Genomic DNA, 26,618 nt, shown 5'->3' with positions numbered 1-26,618 from the left:
TGCACTTAGTTAACCATGAAAGAACACTCTGTCCACATGTTGTAATTATATAGCCATGCTTTCTCTCTCTGACTAATTAGAAGACAACTCAACACTGAAATCCAATCTCAACAGAACATGCTACCTGGCTATCACTCTTCAGAAAGGCAAAGCAGTCTGCCTAAATTCTCACTACTTTCTTTGCCAGCAAGTCAAGTCTTAGAGTTTTATAAAGCAATCCTTGTAAATACTCTGCTCTGTCTTCCTCTGAGGACTCAAGGGGGTCAGGGGGCTAGCTCTATAATGTGATGGCTTTCTTGTAGGAAGATGTCACCATTGACCCACAATCAATAGACCATGGACTTTGAATTATGGTTCTGCAATGATCTATATATATTGATCCAGAGCTTCTAGATGACAAATGGCACACAATTACAAATGTCTAGCCTCTGGCTACTGACCAAAATATAGCTAATTTATCCCTATAAAGTTCATGGTTTGAGGGCTTCCCTGGTGGCACAGTGGTTAAGAATCCGCCTGCCAGTGCAGGGGACATGGGTTGGAGCCCTGGTCCGGAAAGATCCCACATGCAGTGGAGCAACTAAGCCCGGGTGCCACAACTACTGAGCCTGTGCTCTGCAGCACACAAGCCACAACTACTGAGCCCGTGTGCTGCAACTACTGAAGCCCGTGCACCCAGAGCCCATGCTCCGCAACAAGAGAAGCCACCGCAACGAGAAGCCCACGCACCACAACGAAGAGTAGCCCCCGCTCGCTGCAACTAGAGAAAGCCCGGGTGCAGCAACGAAGACCCAACACAGCCAAAATTAAAATAAATAAAATAAATAAATTTATTTTTAAAAAAGAAGGAAAAGAAGACATTCTTGTCTTCTTTAAAAAAAAAAGTTCATGGTTTGAGTCTCTGCTAACAGCATCAGGAAACCATCTATAGACTCTAACTTTTACCATCTTGGTCTGGGAAATACAAGCTCTCCTCTATTTCACTGCGGTATTAATTTAAGGTACTGTATTTCCTTAAATCAAAAGTCCCAAAACAATGACGCACAGACGTATTTAGTTTAACCATTGCAGTGTTTAAAATCTATTTGAATTAATGCCAACATTTGAAATCTAGAGAATTCACATAAAAATTCAGATTATCAGCCTTTCTTGAAATATCAAAAGCTCTAGCCATTCAGGGACCTTGTTCCTGGTAACAGCCAGGAGAAGCTGACGGGTGGCTTCCTTCAGTGGGGACATATTTCCCTAATCCACCAGTCTCCTGTCCAGGCCTCTTCACTCCTTTATGCTGCCTTCCTGGCCCCCACAGTCATTTGAATTTATGACTCCTGCCCTTATCGAATAGTATCAAGGCCAGGTTTCTGCCTGGAGCTCCATGCCAGGGCTTTGGCAGCAACTTGAAGAATCTCAAAACAGGCTGTGTGTGTAATTCCGGTCCCCTGCAGGGCCCTGCTGGAATGCCCAATGCTGTCCTTTGCCATGCTCTTTCCATGGGCTGGATATTGGCATAATACAGAGCTTCACTGACAGACAATGGGGCTGCATTCATTCAGGGAGATCTGGGACTTCTGTTACGCCCCAGGAGCCTGATTCCCATTTTCTCTTCCCAAGTACATGGGTAGAAACATGCTGAGAGATGTAGTTTAGCTTTCTCTAATCTGTAGAAAATTCAACTGGCAAGGTCTGCAAGCTTGACTCTTCTTCTAAGCATCTGTATTCCCCACCCCCCAACCCCGGTGAGTCAGTGCATTCAACAATGCTATTTAAAATTCAATAAATAAAGGCAAATGAAATTACAAGAATGGATCATCACTTATTTAAAAAACCAACTAAACAAATCTGTTGCTCAAAATGTCAAGCATTCGGGGACTTTAATAAAATATTGAAAGTATGTTCCCTAGAGGAGATAAGCAATTCAAAAATAGAACGTATGAGAACAGTACTAAGTGATCCTTCAAATACAAATGGCACCCCATGTCCTAATGGATGCACAACCATGTTACCTGATGCGATGCCACATATCATGCAGTGGGAGTCTCTGGGGCCCAGTGGACAGCAGCTGTGCAGGATCTGAGGCTACAGATGTGAACAACAGTGGTCCATGGGAATCCACAGGAGAGATGAGTTCAATGTCATGTAGAGCCATGCTGTACAGGATTTACTGTTGTGAAAGTTTCCTAGAGTTCTAGTAACAATGGGTAGTCAGAACCTAGATTGTCTCAACCAGGGCAGAGCGCTGTATGGGGTCCAGGACTGCATAGTACTACTCCTGTCTGTTGGGCCCTTCTTGAAGGAGTTAATGTATCCACCCTCTCTTTTCTTGAATTATCAGTGGTCATTGATCTTGGAACCTTTTTTTTTTTTTCCCCGGTACGTGGGCCTCTCACTGTTGTGGCCTCTCCCGTTGTGGAGCACAGGCTCCGGATGCGCAGGCTCAGCGGCCATGGCTCATGGGCCCAGCCGCTCCGCAGCATGTGGGATCTTCCCGGACCGGGGCACGAACCCGCGTCCACTGCATCGGCAGGCGGACTCTCAACCACTGCACCACCAGGGAAGCCCTTGTGACCTTATTTTGAAGTAACTGCTCGGGTATGTACCCACTTGGTGTTTTGTCCCCAAGCTCTGATGAGGTAATCCCATAAGGCTATCCATTCCATAGCTATTTTAGAAATCCCTAGAGAAGTTTGTTAGAAATGCAGATTCCATGCAGATTCTAGGGCTCTACTCCCAAAGATTCTGACCCAGTAGGTCTTGATGGGGACCAGGAATTTACATATTAACCAATGCCCCGGGGGATTCTGATATATATGGTCTGTGGCCATACTTTGAGAAACGCTGTCTCAGAAGGCTGATGCCAATGCTTCATGGTACCATCTCCAACAGCAATTTTAAAAACATACTTTTAATGAATATAAAACCTGAATATAAAAATCCTGAATTCATGATAAATATGAAACCCTCCTGTAATTATCGAGGTTGTATAACTCTGAAATTGGGGGGGGTGCGTAGGCAAAGAAAAAGAGTTTATCCTGCCTTTCCCATATGAACTGTTTTTTGGGGGTAATCAAATAGTGTTTGAGAGAAAGTTGTTTGTTATAGAAGTCCAGCTAATAAATGCAGAAGGAGTGATTTTTAAAATTTTGTAATTTATTTTACAGCTATGAAACAAGAGTTTAAGGAATGAGCATAAGTGGAAGCTAAAGCCATTCAGTGAAAGCGTAATGGCTAACTTGGTAGTGGAGGACACCACCTCAACCCACTAATAAAACCTAGAAAAATGGGACAAGTATGCCATTACGGGCCTTGCAACATGATGCACCAGAAGTATGGAAGGTTTTCTCGACCCAAAATTCAAGTTGAATCTCCAGTTTATAGAAAATAAACAAGTTAAAAAAAGAAAAAGAAAGAAGTTAAATGAAGATAAAGAAACACACTAAATGCCAGTAAGGGGAAACAGACAAATCCAGAATGTGGGTCATTTTACAGGAGAAATTACCCAAATTCTACAACAAATCAGTGATCAGGTAAAGGAGGAGGATCGTTATCAAATAAGAGAGACTTAAAGACATAGCCAAATGCTATGTGTGGATCTTGTTTGGACTCTGATTAGAAAAAACCAACTGTAAAGAGAGAGTTTTGAGACAATCGGGAAAATCTGAACATGGACCTGGTATTAGAGGATAATAAAAAAAATTATTAGGTGTAATAATGGCAAATAGTTATGGTTTAAAATGTTTTTATCAATCTAGAAATGCAAACTAAAATTTTTACTGGTGAAATGACATAATGTCTGGAACTTCCTTGAAAATGACTGAGTAAAAATAAAGGGGGGTGGGCAGATGAAATGAGATTGGCAAAATATTGCTAATTGCTGAAGACTGGTGCTGAGTATGTGAAGCTTCTCCTTATTTGGGGGTATGCTTGAAATTTTTTCATAATAAAAAGTTTTTTAAAATATACTTTTGCTATAGGCACTCACCCATTACAAGTCAGGCTAATGAGTCAAGAAGTTGAGGTTATTATTACTCAGGAATTAAGCGTTCCCTTCTCCTGGCAACTCCCCTATAAATGCCCAGAACTAAGTTTTCATATCCTGAAATCCATTTTTTTCTCTCACAGCCCAAAAAAGCACTGGTGGTTTTTTTTCCCACATTACTCTCTTCTGTAATAGCTTAATGAGATGCACAGAATAAATGGAACTCCATTTGCTATTGCTACTTTGGCTGCTCAACAATCATTAAAAGACCTTTAAATCATCACTCATCTATTAAGTGAAAGAAAATCCTTGAGAATTCCCTGGCAGTCCAGTGGTTAAGACTTCGCCTTCCAATGCAAGGGATGAGGGTTCGATCCCTGGTCTGGGAGCTAAGATCCCACATGCCATGCAGCCAAAAATCCAAAGCATAAAAACAGAAGCAATATTGTAACAAATTCAATGAAGACTTTAAAAATGGTCAACATCAAAAGAAATAAAAAAAATTAATAAAGGAAGGGAGGGAGGGAGGAAGGAAGGAAGGAAGAAAACCCTTGTCATTAAATTAAGGGAAAACCACTCTTCATACTCAGGAGTTCGGGGTGTTTAAAATGCACTATTTAGATAGTGAAAAAGTGTTGAAGCAAACATGGTTGTACTTTGTTGTAGCCTATGTCTAGAGGAAAAGAGGAGCCCTCTTAGAATATTTACAACCTACTTTGTTCTTGCTTACCTAACAGAAAATGGCTTCGGATTAAGAATTAAAATTTCCTGAATCAAGAAGTATTCTAATTAATCAATCTGAGCATATTTGTAAATGTTGAGGTCAATACTGTAAAGATTGGTGCAGTAATTTAATTCTTAGAGGCTATTTGGCTTTCATTGCCTTTAAAACTAAATTTGGCTACTTCACTCACTCCAGGGTGCCTAATTAACAACCACAACACAATTCTCCTGGCCATCATTCCTGCAAACGTCTATCTCCAACCCGGAAGACATCAGCCAGGGTATTAACTTAGGCCCTTTTTATTATCGTCATTCTATAGTAATATTTCCAACTTTGTTTTTTAAAAGTCTTAGTCAATAATCTACCAGTTGCTATTATGGCTTTTCTGTGAAATGTCAAGTGCTATTAAAATCAAGGTTTAGGGACACTTAGCAGAATTTCTCAAAGTGTATTCTGGGAATACCTGCATCAGAATCAACTGGTGGGTTAAAAAATGCAGATTCCTGGGTCCCCTCTCCAATCAGACTACATCAGACTCTCCGCTGATGAGCCTGGAATTCGGCACCTTTAGCAAGTGTGGCAGGTAGTTCTTTCACACACTAAAGTCTGACAACCAAGTTTTCAAGAATGTGAGGTTTCTCTCAAGTCTTTGAGAAAAACAGGATAAAGACACAAGTTAAACAGCAGCAGGAGAAAGCAATCAGCCAGCATGTGGAACACACCACAGCACAACTGACCTGTCTACCAGCTGATAAACAGGTAAACAAAATTTAGTATGTCCAATCAATGGAATATTATTCTGCCATAAAAAGGAATAAAATCCAGCACTGCATAGCACTACTCTTGTTTGTTTAGCCTTGAAAACATTATGCTAAGTAAAAGAAGCCAGAAACAAAAGACCACATCTTGTATTATACAATCCCATTTATGTGAAATGTCCAGAATAGGCAAATCCAAAGAGACAGCTAGAGGATGTGGGGAGGAGAGAGGTAGGGAGTGGCTGCTAGTGGGTGAGAGTTTCTTTTTGGAGCGATGAAAATGTTCTGAAATTAGATAATGGTGATGATTGTACAACTCTATGAATATACTAAAAAATACTGAGTTGCACACTTTAAAAGGGTGAATTTTATGGTATCTGAATTATATCTCCAAAACTGTTATTTAAAAAGTTAAAGGTGTTGGAATTAAAAAAAAAAGAAAAACGGAGGACATTTTTTTCTTCACCAGAAGAGGCTTAAGCTTTGAAGACATAACTAAATACAATAAGTAAACCTTGTTTGAATCTTGATTCAAACAAACTGTAAAACAAACATTTTTAGACAATGGGGGAAATCGAATATGAATTTCGAATTATTGTTTACTTTCTTAACAATCATGCTGGCATTGTTGTCAGGTACGATTACGTCTTTTCTTTTGAGATTAATACTGAAATATTGAGGGGTGAAATAACATGATATCTGGGGGTTTTCTTTAAAATACTTCAAGAAAAAAGGTAGATAGATGGAACAAGTATGCAAAATAAATGCTGGTTTTGGTTGATAGCTGTTGACTGGAAGATAAATACACAGGGACTTGCTGAATTTTATCATTGGGCATATTTGGGAATTTTCATGATAAAAATTTAAGAATGAAGGAACTCAGGGCCTCTTGATTATTTTAATGTGTTTTGATTCCAAAAATTTCAGTTGTACCTGCAGTGTTAGGGTGAGATTGAAGGGCAAATATTACAGGCAGGTTCTTACTTTTTAGCTTTTCAACAGGAAAAGGTCAGAGGGAGAATTGAGAATAATTCCATAAACTCAGAAAAATTAATGGACAGACTACAAAGGCACTGAGCTCAAAGTTCCTTGGTCATTTTTAAAAAAGAGAAAAGCGGGACTTCCCTGGTGTTGCAGTGGTTAAGAATCCACCTGCTAATTCAAGGGACACGGGTTCAAGCCCTGGTCCGGGAAGATCCCACATGCCACGGAGCAGCTAAGCCCACGCACCACAACTACTGAGCCCGCGTGACACAACTACTGGAGCCCACGCACCTAGAGCCCGTGCTCCGCAATAAGAGAAGCCACCACAATGAGAAGCCCCTGCACCACAATGAAGAGTAGCCCCCACTCACCGCAACTAGAGAAAGCCCGCACGCAGCAACGAAGACCCAATGCAGCCAATAAATAAATTAATAAAAAAAATTTTTAAAGGCAACTTTAAGTTCTAAGAGGATAAAATTCTTGTTAACTGAATATTCAGTTGATATTTACTCTAAGCAATGAATTAACTTCACATCAAAACAAATCTGTACTTTGATGTGCTGTGCTGGACTTAGGATTTTATTGAGAACTTCCTAATTTTATAATCTTGTTAAAGATTTAGTTGTCTTAAAAATCTAATACTGTACACACACACACACACACACACACACACACACACAACTTAATGCTGAATCTTTGACCAGGGAATTAACCCAAATTGCCATATCTTTCTTCTGGGAGCATACTACTTGTTTTCAATCACTGATTTCAGTATTTTTATAGAGTGTGGCCTATCTGCTTCATAATCAGATGCAATTTCCTTCTCAAATGTCACCTGGCCTGACTGATAACCATCTTGCCACATGAAAAATTGTTTTAAGTGAGTTTAAGTGTGTGAAATCACCTTGACTAGGAAATCCTCCGCCTGGGTGTCAGAAATCTCAGACATGTGAATTACAAACATTTTTTTAGGTTATTGATATTGAGGAAGTTGATTGCAATGCCCTCTTTATGAAGATCTGTGGAGGAAATTTCCTTCAGGAATCTTTGTGCTTCTCTTGAGTGTCTGATTTGTTTCCATTTTCTGATTTTCACATTGACTGCTAAGCAGCTCAGAGCAAAATTTTTGGCCTTCTTTCAGCAAGTGTACAGCGCTTCATGGGTTATATTTTGTGTACTAGCCCCAGACTTTATCTTATTTTCCTGCAATCCAATTTCCTCACTGTTTTAAAAATATCATTGTAATATAGTCTTATAAACTACATTCATATTCTTTTTGGACTAAAATGGGATATAAACAATGAATAAATGAATGAACAACGATAAATTATTAAAAAATTACAAATATCAAAACAAATACAAAAATATTACAAGTCATTTTCATGTTGCTGGTTAAGTCCATCTCACTTTTAACATGTACCACTTCCTTCTTTATACATGGATGTCAGCCTCTCTTCTGACATTTATCAACTATGAACGAGCTGGGCTTTACCACAAAAACGGGACTAAGAGAGCTTCAGGTTTATTATTAGGACTTTTCTACATTGGAAAAAAAAAGTGGATTAAAAAAGGTCTGAGGAAGGGGACTTCCCAGGCAGTCCAGTGGTTAGACTCCACACTTCCATTGCAGGGGGAGTGGGTTCAATCCCTGGTCAGGGAACTGGGATCTCACATGCCACACAGTGTGCCCAGAAAATTTTTTTTAAAAAAAAAGGTCTGAGGAAGATACTAGGATTAATGTGTTTCCGTGCAAGGCATTAAAAAAGAAGAGGAACATGTGATATATATTCCATCCCAAAGAGGGTGGAGAAAAGCAGTGTTAAACTGTTCCCAGATCACTTCCCAGCAGCTTTTTGTCCAGAAGTCTTGGTGGCTGCATAGAGAGTGCAGGCAATTGGCCATTTTTATGTTTGAGTCTGTGGATCTCAGGGAGCCTTTCTGTGGGTTGACCCATCATTTCTAAGTAACTAAAACTATCTTCATTTTATGTAGGGGAGATTGCTGGGCATCAGAACCAAGCTTCTTCACCTCATCTTCCAAATTTGGCTGAGACCTTCTGCCCACTTCTGGTAACTGGATCCATCTCCTAGTGATCTATCAGGTCACTGATAGCCCTGCCTGCTCTTAACCAAGTGGATTGAAAAAGGTCTGAGGAAGGGGACTTCCCAGGCAGTCCAGTGGTTAAGACTCCACGCTTCCATTGCAGGGGGTACAGGTTCAATCCCTGGTCAGGGAACTAGGATCTCACATGCCATGCAGTACAACCAGAAAAAATTTTTTTTAAAAAAGGTCTGAGGAAGATACTAGGATTACTGTGTTTCTATGCAAGGCAGTAAAAAAGAAGAGGAACATCTTCCTACAGCCAGGGTCATGTTGTTGAATCTCAGCTTGGCAATCCAGAGCCTGCTCCCTGCTAGAGTCTCTGTTTGGAAGACTCTGAGAGAAGAAGGATGAAGAGACAGTGAATGGGTGTTCCCTCTGCCACCTTAACCCATTTTACTATGATCTTATGAATATCTGCAAGGTAGTGACTGGCTGCTAGGATTTATTGATAAATTTTATTACATTTCTTTTCCTCAAATCATCTTAATCACATCTTTAAACCACGGCTTGGGGGCTTCCCTGGTGGCGCAGTGGTTGGGAATCTGCCTGCCAATGCAGGGGACACGGGTTCGAGCCCTGGTCTGGGAGGATCCCACATGCCGCGGAGCAACAAAGCCCGTGAGCCACAACTACTGAGCCTACGCGTCTGGACCCTGTGCTCCGCAACAAGAGAGGCCGCGACAGTGAGAGGCCTGCACACCGGGATGAGGAATGGCCCCAGCTCACTGCAACTAGAGAAAGCCCTTGCACAGAAACGAAGACCCAACACAGCCAAAAATAAATAAATTAATTAATTAATAAACCACAGCTTGCATCAGGTCCTATCATCCTCCATTTTTAAATGCTTGAACATCTACACACTACTATATATAAAATAGATAACTAATAAGGACATACTGTATAGCACAGGGAACTCTATGCAATACTCTGTAATGACCTATACAGGAAAAGAATCTAAAAAAGAGTGGATATATGTATATGTATAACTAATTCACTTTGCTGTACAACAGAAACTAACACAACATTGTAAACTAACTATACTCCAATAAAAAATTAATAAAAAATAAATAAAATAAAATGCTTGAACAGCTTTCCATTGTTCTCAGCATAAAACACAAACTCCACCAGGGCCTCCTGCATGGTCTAGCCCCAGTCTCTTCTCAGGCCACTCTGCTCCTACATCCTTAAGTTCCACTTACACTCTGGGTTCCTTAACAGGTCAAGCGCTTTCCATTCTACCTCCAGGCTCTACCATAAGCTGTTCTTTGTGCCTGTAGACCCCCAACTCCACTGGAGATGCCTACCTTGATCAGCCAATCAAACGTAGGCCACTTGTTTCCCTTCGCTCCCGACTCCACCCACTTGAGGAGAGCAATGTAGTACAGCGTTTTGAGGGGCTCTGCCTTCAAACTGTTTGGGTTCAAATCCCAAATCCACCACTTGTTAGCTTCTCTGTGACTTTGGAAAGTTACTCGACATGTCTCGGCTTCCCCACCTATAATGTGGGGATGATTAAAAATATTTTGAGGATTAAATTTGTTAACAGAAGGTAAACTCTTAGAACAGGAATAGAAGTTCTCACTTTAGCACATACTCCAATTTAAACCCACTTAATCGTTTGCCAAGTTTGAGTCCGTCACCTCGGGAAGGATTACACTGCCTCCCTCCCTACCTCCCACCTCACCCCCAACATAGCCCCCCCGCGCCACTCCCACCCCCCCAATCTACTTATTGAACCCTGTGAATGAATGAACAGAGAGCATGAAGAAAGGAGGCTGGTCCTCCCAAGTTTAGGAGGGACCATGGGGTGAGCGTGTTCAAGAAGACGTGGTCCGAGCCTCTCTTTAAGCTTACAGTTTAGCAGGACAGGTTCTAAACACATACTGAACTTGCGTAGTCCTAAGAAGGGGAATCTCTTGGGTCCTGGCTCAGCCCTGGGGTACTGGCTACAGCTTCCTAAGGAGAGTCCAGAGGAAGGCACTTTGGCCTCAGAGAACCAGATCCACGAGCGCCAAAGCCTGGGGAGGCGTCAAGACTCCTGGAGCTTCCGAGAAGCTTGCTCCGCGTAGGCTTAGCTCATGTTCCCGCCACGGAAAGACCAGAAAGACCCTGACCGGCCAGGGACCGCGGGCACCAATGGCCGGACCCACACCACCCGCCTCCGGAGACTTCCCGGGGATTGGCTGCCCGCCCCCCCTACCCCCTCCTTCTCCTCCTCCCGCCCCGCCCCTACCCCCTCCTTCTCCTCCTCCCGCCCCGCCCCTACCCTCTCCTTCTCCTCCTCCCGCCCCCGCCCCGCCCTGACTGCAGTGTCTCGGCGCCGCACGCCCGCATCGCCCTCAGTCTTGCTGAACTGAGCGGTGAGTGTGGGTCAGCGCAGGGGGGTGGGGGTGGAGGGGCACTCGGCCGGTCCGCGGGCCCGGGTGGGGCTGGGCTTGCCCCGTGTCCCCTCGAGCTTTGCCCGCCCGGAGCTCCACTGTTCCCGGCGGCCAGAACGCAGGGGTAGAGCAGCCCTCGGCGGCCCGGGGGGGCGGGCGACTGTGCCCGTCCCGGGGCCGCGCTAGGCACACGCGCCGCGCCGAGCCGCCCCGAGGCTTCCCGGCGGCCAGGCCCGGGCGCGGTAACAAGTTTGCGCTTTGCTTCCCCAGGGCGCAGCCGCGGCTACTTTGTAGCGGGTTCGGGCCAGGCCCAGCCTGCGGCGGCAACAGCGGGTCTCGGACCGACCGTGAGCCTGGGGAGTTTGTCTCCAACGACTGCGGGTGCAGCGGTCTGAGTTCTAAACGCAGGTATGTCCCCGTCCTTGAGTGAGGTGAAATGACCCGGGCCCGAGCACGTGGCCAATGGCGACCGGAGGGTTCCCAAGCACGTGTTTGGTGCAAAGGCCCGAATCCGGCTCTCCTTTAACAAAGGAAACGGACGTTCACAAGCAGAACAGCTGCTTCTAGTGGGTTTTCAGACTCGGTTAAAGAAACTGCTGAGGTCCACGGACACTGACGAGAGGAACGCAGGAAATCGTAGAGAACCCTGTGAAAAACCCAAATCGCCCTTTCCTGTGCCCTTTTAAGGTTGACGCAGTGCCTTAAGAGGCTAACACAGAAGGGTAAAGAAAGTCTCCATAAAACCCAGAGAAGAGATTGTAGAACTCCTCTTTGGATCCTGTCTGGAGTCACAGCTGAACCAGAAGATTTTCTTTCAGTTTTAGCTCCTTAGTGATATTTGTATAGTTAATAGCAAAGTGATAAACTTAACCTTAGGTTTGACGGTACCTTCAGGCCTGCTTTTTAGACTCCTCTGGGGATACCAGCTAGTGTTTTCAAATAGAGAAGGGAATATGGGTATTGTGGTCATCTCTGAAGGTGGAAAAAAATCTAGACGATGGAACAGGTGTACAAAAGGCTTTTTCTGGATATCCTTTGAGACAATCTGAAAAGAATACCTCAAAGGTTTTTGTTTGTTTGTTTTTCTCTATTTGTTCAGAAAGGTAATTTTAAAACTTTTCTTTTTATAGGTTGAAGACTACAGGTACAAGCCAATGAAGCTGGAATGCCCTGACACTGGTATTTTAACTGACTTACACCAACTATCACTCTGCAGTTGACAACATACAAGTGCCTCCAATGAGGTCAACTGTTCTCACATAACTTGTAGCAACCATGTGTCTACAGTGGCTTGGGAGTTTAGGGCAGTGGGATAGTGCTGGTGGTTTAATTCTCACAACTCTGTGAAGTGGATACTGTAAAATTACAGATGAAGCAGTAGTTCAGGTAGTGAATTGAGATTCCATCACATATGCATAGCCCTGAACAGGGAGCCTTATATGTACCTTTTTGGCTATGTAAACTATGAAAAGTCACTTATCTCTCTTGAGATTTAGTGTCCTGGTTAAACGGTAGAAGTATTCAGATGGGGATTAGGTCAGTTTGGGGGTGGGGGGGGAGTGTTAAGGACCAGAGACTTATTGTTGAGAATATAAGCTCTTTATAGTATATAATTACATTGAACCCAAAAGAAGTCAAAATTTGGCACGAAAGGAGCATCCATCAGCATGTTAAATGCTTCTGATGAATGTAGCATAATGAGCTGTAAAAAGGAATTTAAAGGACGCAATGATGCCGGATAGTTAGAATTTGAAAGTATTGGAGGTGACGGGAAAGTTTTCATATGGGAAGAAATGTGTCAGTGTAGCAAGATTAACAGCCAAGTGTGTGCTAGGAGTTCTTCCTGTTGATCAGCTCTGAATGTTTACAAATACCTCATTTTCCAGAAGTCTTAAAGGTATTCACCTTGGGTTCATTTTTAGTGCTTATTTCAAAATATTGTTTTAGCCTCTGTTTAAACTTCATTTCTTTTTATATTCCATATTATTCTGTAAAATCTAGCTTCCTAATATAGGAAATTTATTGAACAAATGTTAGCGTAATTGCTAGAGGGAAAACAAGGTAAGGGAAACAGGAAGGGCATGTATGTGCACTGTGAGTGGAGGACATGATGATTTCAGATGGAGCTGGTCGGAGAATGACTAACTACAGAAGACCTGAAAGAGCTGCAGGAGATAACATGGTTATATACAGTTGATCCTTGAGCAACATGGATTTGAACTTCATGGGTCCACTCATACACAGATATTTTTCAATAGTCAGTACTACAGCACTATGGTCCGTGGAGGGCCATCTATAAATTATTCAGATTAACCCCTGCATTGTGCAAAGGTCAACTGCATATATTTGGATGAAGAGCATTTCAGGCAGAGGAAAAGTAAGTGCAAAGGCCCTGGGGAGGGATGTGTTTAAAGGTTTGTGGGGAAAGCAAGGTTAAGATGCAGAGAAGTGACCTTATGGGAGGATTTGACAATAGTTTGTGTGCAGGGCTAAGGTGGATATTTTAGACCATTCTAAGATGTCAGCTTGCTTTCTGGCCTCTCAGGCCTCTGAATGCTGTAACTTAACCTAGAATGCACCCATACACTTTCCCACGTTTCTATAAGCACTATCTTTCCTCCCAAGTGCTCTTGTTATGGATTTCTGTAGCACCCTGTAATGGCCTTATCATACTTGGAAGCACATTTTGTAGTTGCTTGTGAGCTTGCCTAATTGCCCCTGCCCATAAAGTCCCTCTTGGTTTCCACTATATTCCTGGGGTCTAACCAAGTGCCTGGCATACTATAGGTTCTCAGATATTTAACTTGAGCCCTAAACCCATGATGACTATAGTACAAGGAGCAGTATCATTTATAATTAAGTTTAGTACTATCGTTAATTGTGTTGGAATGAATTATAAATTGCATTCAAGCAGGTGGCTTACTTAGGAGTGGCATAATAAGAGCCTAGATTCAGATCCCCACCCTATATGACCTTAGACCAGTTACTTCTTAACTTCAGTTTATCTGTAAGTTGATAGTAATGACAGTTACTAAAAAAAACCCTGGTGAGTAGTAAGCACTTAGTAGTGCTATAGGGCCATTTTGACAATACCGTATGATCACTGTAATATTGAATCAAAATGAAAATACTGATATTTGATATTTATATGGTACTAAAATGCTGGCCTTAATGTTCATAAAAAACGATAGAGCACCTACTAGGGCCAGGTACTATTCTAGGTGAACACATCCATGAACAAAGCAGATCAGTGGATGTGATTGTGACTGGTCCATGGACGGAGGCCTCCAGTGTAAAGGCTTGTGATGCTTCCTTAATTGGGTCCTGTGACTAGTTAGCACTGTGGTGGCGGAGAGCGTATTCGGTAGGTTAAAAGCCTAGATGAGGTGACTTCAAGTGCTAACTACAAAAGTCTGAAGGCTCTAGCAAAGATCCCAAGGACGACCACTGGTTTCACAAATGGCTCCACTCCACTGAGTCCTGGTGTTGGTTCTTTGCCCCTTGAGGAGTTACTTGGGCTGGGTAGACAGGTGGAGACCCTGGGTCTGCCACAGATCCTCCCCCTCCCACTAACCAACTTCAGCCAGTTACAGTCTTGTTCATACTTCGGTTTTCCAAATAATTTTTTTTTCTTTTTTTTTTTAGTAACAAGGCTTTTGGCTAAAAAGCTTGGAAGTCCACTAGACTAAACAATAGCAGGTGAAAGATGTGAGCAGTTTTATAGCCAGGGGGTAAAACTTTGGAGGAAAGACAGAACAACTTTTTAGTTGCTTCAGAGTCCAGAGTTTAGAACTATAGAAACACTAGAACTGCGCTGCCCAGTAGGACAGCTCTTAGTCACACGTGGCTACTTAAGTTAAAACTAAAATTAAAAAATCAGGCCCCCAGTTGCATTAGCCCCTTTTCAAGTGCTCAGTAGCCCCACCTGTGGCTAGGGGCTACTGTACTGGATGGCAGATACAGGACATTTCCATTGCTACAGAAAGTTTATTGGCAGTACTCTTCTAGAGGTTATATGGTGAAGACAGAAGGAAAACCTAGAGAGATGGTGTAGTAGGCTAACGGCCCCAAAGAGATCAGATTCTCAAACCTGTAAATGTTACCGTATTGGAAAGAGGGTCGCTGCAGATGTGATTAGGTTAAGGGTCTTGAGATGGGGAAACTATCCTGGATCATCTCTGTGGGCAGGCAGGAGATTCCGTGAACAGAGGTGGAGGCCATGTGAAGAAGCAGATTTAATGTTGGCCTTGAGATTGGAGTGATGCAGCTTCTAGCTGAGGGATGTTGGCAGCCACCAGAAGCTGGAAGGTGTGAGGAACATGTTGATTCCCAGCCCCCAGAGCCTCCTGGGGGAGCATACACTTGATTTGATCCAGTGGAGTTGATTTCTGACTTCTGGCCCACAGAATTGTGAGAGAATAAATTTCTGTTGTTTCAGTAAGCCACCAAGTGTGCGGTAATCTGTTACAGCAGCCTCAGGTATCCAATACTGATGGAAAGCTTAAGATCACAAATACAGCCAGAGCTGGAACCTCACCTCACCACACCACACCACCTCCTATGCTGTGTTTTCACTAATACCTTACTGGTGGGTAGGTGAGGGTAGATCTTAACTATTAGTCAATTTAAAAATTTTCAGAGGTATGGCGATTAAGTTAACATTTGTTTAGATTTGAATCACGAGATAGCAGCATGTGGCTAAAATACGGAGGATTAGCAAATGCTTCATAATACAATACAGATTATCAAAACAAATATAAGAAATCAATGTATGATTTATTGGAATGTCATTTATGTATACTTTTAATAAATTTCATTACACAGTATAAAACACCATCCAAAGTTCAAGTTGTAAAAATCTGGTAACAAAACTAAAACAATAGGAAAAAATTGTTGGTTATATAATTTTTGCCTTGTAGGCCATACAGCTTTGGCTAGCAGTGTCCCAGAGGTAACACAGACTTGCCTCATGTTTCCACAAAAAGTAAAACTGAATTTCTGGGAGGTTTAAAAAAAACAGTATAACAAATAGAACTAGTTTTCTCAGGGTCCCTACCACAGGGCTCTGACTTGTCATCCATACATTGGAATTTTGATGTACTGAATATCTAGGTTACAACAGTACTGATGATAATGGCAGCTTCATGCTAGAGACTGGTAAGGAAACTAGGGCAAAGACCCAAGTTTCTGAATAAGAAATTCACACTTGTTGAACTCAGTATTCTTATGGGACCATCACACTCAGTCAAATAAAACATGGAAAACCTGAAGGTCAAAACTCAGTCCTTGTTGAAAAGACTGTGTGTTGTTTACATGTTGCTATTTACAGTATTGCCTTTTGAAACTCTTCTCAACCTATGGAATCTCATTCTGATGAAAGAAGTTAGGATCAAAACTGAGCCCTATTTGTCTACCTTTCATACCAAGTTGCAGACCTGAACAGTTTATATCTGAAAATTTATTTAAAATTGGAATTTACATAACGAATAGGAGGCTTCATTAACTTTTGACCAAAATCAGGTCCTGATTGGGGGCTTGGGGGAGGGGGGGTAGAAGAGAAAGTGTCATAAACTGCCCACCATTCCTTGCAGCCTCTTCTGCTTCCTCCTTGCTAACAGACTTGAATACCTGTTTCCAACGTCTCCCACAACAAAAAAGTTTCATTATTACAAGTCTGAATATTTCTGCCTAAAAGTGGCCACTAGTTTTTGAGATGTTTCCACAGTTACATTGATCTCTAGCTCCCTGTTTAAGGTTTAACTCCCAGCCTGCAGTAACCCGATTATTCAAATGAACTCAACTTGAAATAAGATAGAAACGCTCCCATGTTGAGTTCCTCATTCTGAGCTAATGGTTTCCTAGGTTCCTCCTAATAAACTTCTAGCTGCATGCTATCTACTTGCACACTCAACTCTACAGGTTTCACTCTGCTTAAATCACTGTTAAGTGCCTTAAATCTACAGAGCCAATGAAATATGTCTGAAGAATCTCAGCTCATTTTAGTTTCTCCAAAACCAATGAAACAAAATTGTAGGACTGCCCTGAATATGCACCCAAGTGGCAGGTTCCTGTGCAGCTCTATTTTGGTTTGGCCTCTACAGGATCATTGACCACAACAGCAGGAGAGATCATCTTGCCAGAAAATTTCTTCAGGTGCAAGTTTTCTTTCAGAATGAGTTGGTCTAAATTTTTACCCGTGTTTTTCTTAGAGTTAGTTGGTTATTTGAGCAAACCAAATTCTGACCCTCTCAATTTTCATGTCCCATGGCGACTGGCCAGCCACTTCTTGCATCATCGTGGGTATCATCTCTGCCTTCTTTGAACCTTTTATGCCAAAGACTCTTGCTCTTGACATTACTTCACCATAAACTACATTTAACATTTCAAGTGTCTTGCTTGCAGATTTACTTAACTTTACACAAAGTTTAATGTGCATTCTTTGCTCTAAATTACGGTCACTCATTTTTATGGTTGAAAAAAATACTGTCATATCTACTCACAAAGATAGCTGGCAACCTTGAAAGCACTGTTGTGGCCAGCTGAAACGTGTTATAATAATATCCGTGCAACAGACACTCCTCTGATGTCAAAAGCCACACATGAAAACTTAGTCAAAATTAAAACAGAAGAGTGCAAATAATCTTTGAAATACATTACATTAACTATGTGCAGGGAGCATTTACCCCTACCCGCCCGCCCCCCAAAGAACCTAAGATAAAAATACATCCTAATGACATTATGGAAGCTGCCACTTGGCTTGGCTGTATATTTAGAATGAGCTAGTTCAAAATGATCTTTTTTTGTTGATTGATAGGCCAAATGCAAGATACCAAAATAGTTTACTTCCAAATATATAACAAGAGAATGGATGCTGTTGTCTCCAGTCTGCTTTCAATTTTGGTTATATACCAAGAAGCAGAGTTGCCGGATCATATGGTAACTACTTTTTTGACGAGCCAACTGTTCCACGGCAGCTACACCATTTTACATCCACCAGCAACGCACAAGGGTTCCAGTTTCTCCAGCTCCTCGCCAACACTTGTTATTTTCTACCAAGTTTCACAGTGGTACGTGAAAATTCAGGTATCTACAGGTCTAAGTATTTTCGCAGTCCCCGTCTGCCTTTCCCCCCCTTGGCAGTGCTTTTTCTTCAGTGAAAATACAGACTCGGGCTCAAGACTTTTAGTTAATAAGTATAAACTACTTTAAGATAACTTTTTGTTGTTTGCCATGCGCAAGAATTCAATACATACTGACACGCTTCTTTACTGGAGGAATCTGCATTACCTTTTAGGAGGTGAATAGGGCTGCTTTTAAGTGTCTGCATTAGAAACGAACTTCAAAATGTAGATGTGACCTTACCCTCCCTTAACTATCGGTACAGCAGCCAAATAAGCACGAGCTAGAAACAGGCTGGGACAAGAACCGACCATTTAAGCAAGGCGGTTCATTCCTCTAAGCATTGTATCTCACCGTACTGCGTGCACTCAAAAGTGCGTTAACCATAGGACCACAAACTCGCCCACTATTTTTAATTCAAATGTCCCTTCCAAGGCTGCAAACCGTTCAACACAGACGGAGCGAGCGTCAGTACCCGGCAAGGCCCAATCAGGTCGCGCTTTACTACCTTGGGTTCCTCCCGCTAAGCGGCAGCAGAGCCGCGCGGACCGCGAATCTCCGCCCGGCGGAGGAGAAGGCATGGGAACGCGAGGAAAAGCCCGCGCTCGGGTGGCTAAGAGACCCCACGGCCCGGGCCCCGCCTCACCTCCGCCTCGGGCACCGCGGGTCCGGGGTTCGAGACAGGCAGCTACCTGCCTGCGGCTAGTCAAACTCCCTGGCCGCGCCCACTGTCCCTCGGCGCCACTCGGCCCAGGTTGGGAGCGGACAGACACTACCAGGGGTCCGAGGTACCGGAAGTGGGCAAACCCCTCGGCAGCGAAACCAAGTGCCCAAGGACCGGAGAAAGACCTGCACCCTCGCGAGAGTTCTGACAAGCCCCCACAGGCCGCGAGAGCCCTGGGGGACGCGGTCTGCCAATCACCAGATGGAGGCGGTCCTGGGCGCACCCAATCGGCTAAACACGGGAAAGCTCGCGTCCCGTTGGCATCTTTTCCGGCCCCAACTTCACCTCCTCAGCCTGAATCCCCGCCCCATTTAGCGGCCCCATATATCAGCTGAAGAGGTGGGGAGCACGAGGGGATATGTCTACGCTTCCCCCCAGTTCCTAGTGCAGGAGCTCGGGCTACCTGAGTAGAATCCCAGCTCTTCACCCGTGGCATTTTAGGACCATTTCACGCCCAGATTCTGACATGACCTGTCTCATTCCTAAACTCAGCATTCTACCCTGTGTCCCCAAACTGACCCAGTCCTGGGCAGAGAGCTGATTTTACCTATGCTTGGGAGTAAGCAGGCTTCCATGGACTTTGCCAAATTAAAATATTTCTCTAAAAGCTTTCTCATCTCCATACCTACGTCCTGCTCTGCATAGTATGCAGTGAGAATTAAATTAAAATTGCTTTTTTTTAAAGAAAAGCTAATCCTCCTGTGCCTTAACTCATTAAATCATCAAAATAATCATCAATGAAGTAGGTACTGTTAATATTTTTCAAGTGAAGAAACCAGAAGCACAGGGGAATTTAGTGACCTGCCCACGTTCTGTGTGCTCTCCAAACAGGAACTATACTCTGTCCTCTTCATCCGTATCTCCCTTACTTTATTTCGGGACTTCATAATTGCTGGATTACTTCTACAAACAGCCCCTTAACTCCTCTCCTTGCCATCCTCTACAAAGCCAAGGATTAATCTTCCTAATGCAAATCTGATCATGTCTCTCAAATCCTTCTGAAGTCTCTGAAATGTCAAATCCTTCTGTGGCTCCTTATTGCCACTCTCTGGCAGACAGTGCTATTTATTGAAGTATTCACACCTACAGATAAGTACACAAGCCAGGTTGGGTATATACCCAGAAATGGAATTGTTGGATCATAGTTGTGCCATGTCCAAATTTAGTAGGTATTTTAAAGCAGTTTTCCAAAGTGTTCGCACCGATTTACACTCTGATCAGCAACATCTGAGAGTTCCAGTCGTTCCACAGTCTCATTAACTCTGGGTATTTCCCATCTTTTTTCATTTTGGCCTTTTTGGTGGCTGATAATTATGTCTCCTGTGATTTTAATTTGCATCTCCCTGATTAATGAATTTGAGCACCTAGTCATATGTTTACTGGTTATTTAGAAATACCTTTATGAAATTTCCGTTCAATTCTTTGCCCATTTTTCTGAGTTGTTTTTTAGTTGATTTTTCCTAACATTTGATTATAAAAATGTTCAAATATTTAGCAAAGTTTAAGGAATTTTACAGTAAACACAACTAAACCTACCACACAGATTCTACCATTAATATTCTATAGAACCTGCTTTATTACATTTCTATCCTTCTCTTTATCCATCTTCATGTTGTTGCATTTCAAAGTTAATTGCAGATAGCAATACATGTCCTCTAAATACTTCAGCATATATGTAATTAATTAGAATTCAGTATTTAAGGTTTGTTTTGATGTAAAACTTACATCAAATTAGTGTAATGTAAAACTTACATTAAATGCACAAATCTTCAGTGTAGATTTGCTGAGTTTTGAGCAAAGGAGTTTTTCAATGCCACCTCCCAGTCATTCTCCATTTCCACTCTCCTGGGGGCAATGACAGTTCTGATTTATTTTTTTCCCTGCTGTAGATTAGCTTTACCCTGTTTCAGAATTTCATATAACTAGAATCATACAGTATGTGCTCTTTTGTGACTTCTTTCACTCAGCATACTGTACTCCTCCATGTTGTTGCATGTGTCAGTAATTCATTTCTTTTTACTGCTGAGTAGTACTCTCCTGGATAAGTATACCACAGTTTATCCATTATAAGAGGACTTTTTTTTATATGCATCCTTTATCAAGTGCATGTGTTGCAAATATCTCCTACAATTCTGAGTTCCTTTTCATTCTTTTGAGGATGTCCTTTGAGGGGAAAAGTTCTTAGTTGTTTTTTTTTTTAATTTTTATTTATTTTTGGCTGCGTTGGGTCTTCGTTGCTACACGCAGGCTTTTCTCTAGTTGCTGCGAGCGGGGGCTACTCTTAGTTGCAGTGCGCAGCCTCATTGCAGTGGCTTCTCTTGTTGTGGAGCATGGGCTCTAGGCACGTGGGCTTCATTAGTTGTGGCATGTGGGATCTTCCCGGACCAGGGCTCGAACCCGTGTCCCCTGCATTGGCAGGTGGTTTCTTAACCTCTGTGCCACCAGGGAAGCCCCCCAAAAGTTCTTAGTTTTAACACTCCAATGTATCAACTTTTGATGGTGCCTGGTTTTATTTAAGAAATCTCTGCCTACTCCAGGTTATGAATATTCCTTCTCTGTTTTCCTCCAAAAGCTTTAGTTTGCCCATTTAGAATTGTAATCCATTTTGAACTGATTGTTGAGTGATGGGATATAAAACTGGGTCCAGACATCTTTTTTTCTATGTGGCTATCCAATGAATCCAGCGTGGTTATTTAAAAGATCACTTCTCTCCATTTGCAGTTATCATAAGTCAGGTGACCACATATGTGTAGACCTATTTCCCACTCTATTCTGTTTGATAGGTTGGTTTTGTCTATCTTTGCACCAATACCACATGGTCTTCATTACTACAGCTTTATAATTATTCTTGATAGTGTACCAGTGAACTGAATTTTTAATTTAATTTAAATTTAAATAGTATGTGGCTAGTGGCTACCATATTGGACAGAGCAGATATAGAACATCCTCATAGGAAGTTCTGTTGACAGCACTGCTTTAGAAGACATCTAGAGGCCAATACCAGATAGTTCATTTCACAGCCACAGGCCATCTTGAGTTATGGCTGGGCTGCTCTTCAAAAACATCTGTGTAATATCTTTTTAAAAGAAATTCAAATTGCATCTTCCCGAAGATAGGTAAGATGTCCAGCTCTTTTGACCTTGCACTTTTAGCAATGAAAGTATTATTTCAAGTGTGGGAGAGTTTAATGCTTTGGGAGACATTTCCTGTGATCAGACACCATAAAATTTGTAGCCCCAAATCACAGGGAAAGATTCTTACTCTAGTACCATTACCTGTAGTTTATTATCTACTGTCATCCAAGGTCACACTTAATAATTCTCTTTCAGAGGGCTTTCCTGGGCTGTCACTAGCTGTGTTTGAGGGTTTGCCCTCAGACCTGCAATCAGAGGTCTGAGTCAGATCTGGCTCCTGTGTGTAAGGTATTCCTCAAGCCATACTGTCCTGTTTATTCCATCAGTGACATTGGAGTCTTTTGACTTGTAAATGATACATATGTACTTATTATGTCCTTCGGGTGTTTCTTTTTACATTAAATGTATTTATTTCTCCCCACATTTGATACCTTTGTTTTCCAATGTCTTGTGTTTTATAGTTACTGTGATGGCTATTTTAATTATTGTTTCCAGATCTGAGGATAGCACAGGGCTATAGTCATGATCTAAATTCCCACTGGGGCAACAAGTATTTATTAAGCGCTTACTCTACAAGATGTCCTGTGCTGGGCCCTGGAGATAAATTCTGACAACCAATAATATTGGGTTGGCCAAAAAGTTCGTTCGTGTTTTTCCATATCAGGAAAACCCAAATGAACTTTTGGGCCAACCCAATAGTTACCATGAGCATCTGCTCTAGCCCAAGCACTTGCATTTGTTATTTTTAATGATCATAGTGACACTGTAAGGTAAATACCACACTTTTCAGATGATAAAACTAAGGTTCTGGGGGGTCAGATTCCTATGGCTAATAAGTGCTGGAGCTGAGACTGAAGCTATGAATCCCACCACCACCACCTCTATGAGAGCTATTAGACTTCAAAGGTGCTTTGTTACCTCTTGAGGAAAATATTGTCTAATAGAGGAGGCAAGCCCACAATAACCACAACCCCCAGCAGAACAGATACTACAAAAGGGAGAGGGGGTGAAAGCACAGAAGAAATGAAAGGTGGCAATGAATCCTGCTGGCAGGTCTGTAGGATGTCATAGTTGAAACTAACCTGTGGGAAATGAGCCAGATGGCCCTAGCAACTTGGTCTTGTAAATGCCTCCTGAAATCCTTTCTCCTCCATGAAGTCCTTCTGGAATGATCTGAGGAGAAGCAACAAGCTTCCCTCTCCCTCTCCTCCATCCTCAGCGAGGCTTTTCTCTGACCCCCACTTCTGAAGAGGAGGCATTGCTAACAAGTGGCCAGTGTCCTCTTTAGGAGAACAACTCTCCAATGACCACCTCAGAACCAGAATCTGTTTGTGCTAGGCTGCTTTGAGACACCCTCCAGAGCAAATATTCAAATTAACGTGCAAAAGGACCTGCAAGGATGGGCCCTTTAAGAAGACTCTGAATGTAAATGTGATGGCTGGATCTCTAGCTGCTATCTTTGACCATACCCTCGATGTTATGGGTTGGATTGTGTCTCCCCTAAATTCACATGTCCAAGTCCTAACCCCCTCAGAACGTGACCTTATTTGGAATGTGATGTTATAGGGTCATTGCAGATGTAATTAGGTAAGAAGGTCATACTAAAGTAGAGGGAGCCCCTAATCCAATGACTGGTGTCCTTATGAAAAGGGGAAATGTGGGCAAAGACACACACACCCAGAGAACACTATATGAATATGAAGATGAAGGAAGAGATACTCTACAAGCCAAGGAATGCCCAAGGTTGCCAGAAAAACACCAGAAACTAGGGGAGAAGCCTGGACCAGATTCATTCTTCCAGCCCCCAGAAAGAACCAACCCTGTCGGCTCCTTCATCCCAGACTTCCAGCCCCCAGAAATGGGAGACAATATTTTTCTGTTCTTTAAGCTACCCAGTTTGTGGTACTTTGTTACAGCAGCTCTAGGAAACTACACTAAAGATGGCAGAGAAATAAGGTATAAGGAATCTGAGCCCCTGAGAACTGTATGGAGCACAACTTCCGCATCAGCCTTGGTCCTGATAAACATCTGCCTTGTTCAAGGCCCTGTGATACTGTGATTTATAATAAATATACATCAGGCCTTTGTCCCTGTTTCTGGCACAGAGCTCCTAAAACCCTTGGGGTTTTTTAAGTGTGAGATCAATAAAGTGTCTTTTGTTATGTTAATGAGGTGACTTTTGGGAAGCACCTAAGGATGGGGGCTGGTTGCCAGAGGACCCAACCCTGTGGTTAGAGGGTTGGAACTTTTAGTCCCTCCCCCGCCCTGACACACACACACCAGGGAAGGAAAGGGGGCCCGCGGTGGACTCAATCACTAACGGCCACTGATTTAATCAATCATGCCTAAGTAATGAAGCCCCCATAAAAACCCAAAAGGACGGGGTTCAGAGAGCTCTGGGTTGGTGAGTGCATGGAGATTCTGGGAGAATGCCTCAACGAGGGCATGGAGACTCCACCCCCTTCTTAATATGTTGCCCTCTGCATCTCTTCCATCTGGCTGTTCCTGATTTATATCCTTTTATAATAAACTGGTAATCTAGTAAGTAAAATGTTTCTCTGAGGTCTGTGAGCCACTTTAATCAGTCGAACCCCAGGCTAGGATCGTGAGAATATTTGATTTAAGCCAGCTGGTCAAAAGCACAGGTAACAACCTAGACTCGCAGTTGGCACTGGATGGGGGGTGGGGGCAGTCTTGAGGGACTGAGTCCTTCAGCTGTGGGATCTGATGCTCCCTCCAGGCAGACAGTGTCAGAATAGAGCTGAACTGCAGGACAGCCAGCTGGTATCCAAGCATTACTTGGATGTGTGTGGGAAATCCCCACACATCTTAATTGGTGATCAGAACCTTAGGCACTATTACTGGGCCTCTGTTATTTGCATTAAAACCAATCCTGAGGGCTTCCCTGGTGGCACAGTGGTTGAGAATCCACCTGCCGATGCAGAGGACACGGGTTCGTGCCCCGGTCCGGGAAGATCCCACATGCCACGGAGCAGCTGGGCCCGTGAGCCATGGCCGCTGAGCCTGCGCGTCCGGAGCCTGTGCTCCGCAACGGGAGAGGCCACAACAGTGAGAGGCCCGCGTACCGCTAAAAACAAAACAAAAAACAAACAAAAAAAACCAATCCTGATACTAAGGGTAAAGGTCAAACTCCTTAGGATGACATACTAGGCCCAGTAAGACGTGTCCCCTGCCTTCTTTTCCGCCTTGCCCCTTAGAGCCCACATACTCAGTCACATGGCACTACTTAGCTCCCAAAGCCCTCTCTTAAGCTCTTTCCTCTGTGCATGCTTCTCCCTCTGCCGATAACATCTTTCTTATACTCTGCCTGTGTTCTTTCTCGCCCTCCTTGGCCTGGCAACTTCTTAACTTAGGTTTTTGCATTCTTCAGAATCCTTCCCTGACCTCACCGGGACTGGCTTCTGATCCCAGGTTCCCAGGGCTTCCTGCTATCACAATGTTTACTAATTATGTTGTAGATTATGAACTACTTTTAGAGTTCAGTGCCTGACCCACCATAAATACTCATTACATCTTTGCTCAGTGATGAAGTATCACCAGGGATTTTCCTTGACCCACCTATGGGAAGATGTGTTCTGAATTTCTAAACAATTTTTAAAAAGATTTACATAGATTTTGTTTGTTTGTTTGTTTGTTGAAGAGCAGCCCAACAATTAACTTAAGATGGCCTGTAGGACTTAGGTACCTGGTAGCGCAGTGGTTGAGAATCCACCTGCTAATGCAGGGGACACAGGTTTGAGCCCTGGTCCGGGAAGATCCCACATGCTGCGGAGCAACTCAACCCTGACCTGCACTCTAGAGCCCACGAGCCACAACTACTGAGCCCGTATGCCACAACTACTGAAGCCCACATGCCTAGAGCCCGTGCTCCGCAACAAGAGAAGCCACTGCAATGAGAAGCCCGCACACCGCAACGAACAGTAGCCCCTGCTCACCATAACTAGAGAAAGCCCATGCACAGCAACGAAGACCCAATGCAGCCAAAATAAATAAATAAATTTATTGGGGAAAAAAAAAAAGATGGCTTGTAGCTATAAAATGAAGCATCTAGAATTGGCTGCTAGATATCTTCTAAAGCAGTGCTGTATAAAGAACTTCCTGTGAGGACTGGTTGAACACTGGCCTCCAAATAGATCCAAATCCTAGTTTCCAGCACCTATTAGTTGTAACTTATATAACAAAATGGACTTGGAAGATGCGATTAAACTAAAGATCTTGAGATGGAGAAATTATCCTGGATTATTCACGTGGACCCTAAATGTAATTACAGGTGTCCTTATAGGAAGGGGACAGAGAGAGATTTGACTGCATAACAGAAGAAAAAGACAATGTGACAGCTGAAGCAAGATGCTATGCTGCTGGCTTTGAAGATGGAGGGAGGGGCCTTGAGCCAACATATGCACGGAATGGAGCTCTAGAAGCTGGGAGAGGCACAGAAACAGAGTGTTCCCTAGAGCCTTCCAGAGGAGCGTGGCCCTGCGGACACCTTGATGTTGGCCCAGTGAAACTGACTTCCAACTCTGACCTACAGAAATGTATAATAAATGTGTGCTTTAAGCCAACAAGTTTGTGAAATTTGTTACAGCAGCCATAGGAAATTAATATACTCAGTAGCACTAGCCTCATTTCAAGAGCACACTTCTAGACAGTGCAGTTCTAGAATCCTCTGCCTGGTGAGGAAGCATATCTCCTGGACA

The 26,618-nt window shown here is 43.0% G+C and overlaps 2 long non-coding RNA genes across 3 annotated transcripts in view; both read left to right on the top strand.

The window, feature by feature from the left end:
* The window catches only part of LOC308626953, a 786,846-nt gene that overhangs the window by 10,369 nt on the left and 749,859 nt on the right, over nucleotides 1–26,618 (top strand). The gene's annotated exons all lie outside the window — the stretch shown is intronic.
* LOC308612901 lies at nucleotides 10,862–15,364 on the top strand. 2 transcript variants are annotated; one of them, XR_014015161.1, is made up of 3 exons: nucleotides 10,862–10,905; nucleotides 11,194–11,331; nucleotides 12,054–15,364. It is a non-coding gene; the product is annotated as an uncharacterized lncRNA (long non-coding RNA). The 2 variants fall into 2 exon arrangements; XR_014015162.1 differs by lacking the exon at nucleotides 10,862–10,905 and having other exon boundaries at nucleotides 10,920–11,331.

Source organism: Mesoplodon bidens, assembly GCF_964165515.1.
Source record: "Mesoplodon bidens genome assembly, chromosome: 1".
NCBI classification, from domain to species: domain Eukaryota; kingdom Metazoa; phylum Chordata; class Mammalia; order Artiodactyla; family Ziphiidae; genus Mesoplodon; species Mesoplodon bidens.
The sequence above is the reverse complement of the archived record's forward strand: the minus strand, read 5'-3'. Positions and strand labels throughout refer to the sequence as shown.